Raw genomic sequence first — 2,500 nt, 5'->3', positions numbered from 1 at the left:
GAGCACTGCCTTGCCGCTCCTTGATGTGATTTTGTTCGAGGCTCGTGGTTGCACTTTGTTTAAATTAGCGATAATAGAGAGAGAGAGAGAGAGAGAGAGAGAGAGAGAGAGAGAGAGAGAGAGAGAGAGAGAGAGAGAGAGAGAGAGAGAGAGGGAATGATATGGATTTTTTTTTGTATAAGATAACGAATGGTTTTATAATTGGCGGCAAACACCTGCCTGAAGGGTTACGATGCCCTCATCAGGGAGAGTCTAGCCCTCACCGTAATCTGTGTTTACGAGGCTCTTTGTGTCTCAATGATATAGGATGCAGCTGTGGGTTTCCTTCAAAAGACTGCCGATCTTATTATTGTCACTCTGTTCTTGCTTCGTACGCTACGAACGCCAACACATTGCCAATATAAAAATCGTTCGTACAGTAAAAAGAAAGAAAAAAAAAAAAGAACCTTGACATCTCTTCTTGAGGAAATTCCAAACACTTCCAAACTAGGCAAACTTTGCTTCTTCATTTCTCCCTCCTTTATTTCAGCACTGCCATCTCATCTATAGCTGAGTTCTTGGCTGAAACCTGTGCTAAGAAATTAATCTTCGAGGATTTAAGGTAGGGTTTCTCAAAATGGGCGGTACTGCTTCCCTGTGGTCATTGGAAGGGTCCAGGGGCGGGGGGGGTCGTAAGGAAAAAGAGGTGGGGAAAGGGGCGCCAGTAGGACTCACAACCTATCCAATACTATTTTTGTTATGGAGAATTATAAATTTTGGTATTAATGAATCTAAAGACGTACTATTATTATCAGTGTCTATACATCAGCAACCGAAAAAATTAAAACTATATCAGCGTGATTACTGTACCGTTATATTCATGATTATTCAACTTTCCGCCCCTGTTCTAAAAGTGAAGCTATCAAGTACAAGCAGACTCAAGAATTGAGAGGAAGTGGTGAGAACGGTCACTCAGTCCTACACTAGCTGAACTGACAGCTTGGAAAATGTGTTTTAACTTCAGTTGCCTATAGTTGTATTCAGTTGTTTGTGTTTGTGTGGGTGGGGGGGGGGCAAATATGGTGTGAGTGGGAGCTAAAGGGGCGGCAGTCCGAAAAAGTTTGGGAACCACTAATTTAAGGTTTGTTCCTCTTACTCCTCCACTCTCCGACTAGTTCATGCTACCCGTTAAGATCATTTGGCAATCAGAGGAGGAGGAGGAGGAGGTGTTGAGATGAAAAGCTTTTGATTGGATCCATCCTATCTAATAAAACTCCAAACATGCGAAGAGTACTTCATACATGGACGGATAAGTCCCTTGTACAGAGTATGCAGTTGGAAGGGCGAGAAAAACTGCCGGAGACACCTCAGAGCGCCAAACTTCATAGGAGCTGTTTTAGCAAGAGAGAAGATAAGGAGGTTTGCGGAAGAGAGTAGAAGCTTTTCTTTTCATTTTGAACCTCAATCCTTGCGGCAATGTTGCACCTCTCTTCTGCCATTGTTTATATGGTTACTCTTCTTAAACTGCCAGCTGAATGTTGAATTCCTCTCAGCACTTCTGTGACTGGTGCACAAGATTTCATTCCTATGGTTTTCATCTTGTTAATGCAAGAATTATTCACTAGCCATAGTTTTTCATCCTTTTCTCTGGTAAATTCTGAAACTCTGCCATTTCTTTCCGATTTTCTTATTAATTCATTTTTACTCATCTCGTTTTCATCTCGTTAATGCAAGAGTTTTTTCACTACTTATAGTCTTTTTCATCCTTTTCAATAGTAAATTCTGAAACTCTGTCATTTCTTTCTTATTTACTTATTTATTTATGTATGTATGTATGTATCTTTTACCTACACTTGCAACTACACCTGTATTAACTGAGGAACATCAAGACGTCTCAAGAACTGAATTGTTCAACTTTTTAGAAGTTCGTATAATCTGTGTTTATTGAGCTAATTTTCTTTCCTTCACTTCATGGGTCCATGTACATTACTAGTGGGAGTCTTCATGCAAAATTTAATGAAACTTGGTAAAAAAAAAAAAATTGTCAGAGTACCGTTTTCTTTATTTTGAAGCTTTGCCTGCTTAATGTTTAGATAGTTCCGCCAACACACGTCAAGTATATTGAGTGTATGGTAAATGACAGACCGAGGATATTCAGCTTATAGAAGAGGACAGTTGCATGTCAATGAAGAAGAGATAGTTCTGGAACGTTTGTATCGACTTGATAGATGGAGGAAATTAGTTTTTCTGGCATGGAACAATTTAAGGTTTCTCTGCTTCAATCTAAAAATCTTAGAGAGAGATCAGAAGTTAGGCGTTCTATGGCATTCCTACAGCATCTGTCAGCTTCCTGAAGGGTTGATTGTCTCCGAAAAGACGTAGAAAAGTGTAGAATATCACTAGCGTAGTAGTAGATAGGACAAAAAGTTTGGCTTAATAAGATTATCGATAAATGGTAAGAAGAGAGTGGGTAACACGACAAACCGTGAGGAACACTATTATGAATAAATTTAGGAAAAGA

At 39.4% G+C, this 2,500-nt stretch overlaps 1 protein-coding gene across 1 annotated transcript in view; it reads left to right on the top strand.

The window, feature by feature from the left end:
* Positions 1-2,500, top strand: part of LOC123512547 — a 179,000-nt gene that overhangs the window by 44,983 nt on the left and 131,517 nt on the right. The window lies entirely within an intron of this gene.

The sequence above is a fragment of the Portunus trituberculatus genome, chromosome 34 (assembly GCF_017591435.1).
Source record: "Portunus trituberculatus isolate SZX2019 chromosome 34, ASM1759143v1, whole genome shotgun sequence".
In the NCBI taxonomy this organism is placed as follows: domain Eukaryota; kingdom Metazoa; phylum Arthropoda; class Malacostraca; order Decapoda; family Portunidae; genus Portunus; species Portunus trituberculatus.
Note: the sequence above shows the minus strand (reverse complement) of the source record. Positions and strands in the feature narration are given on the sequence as shown.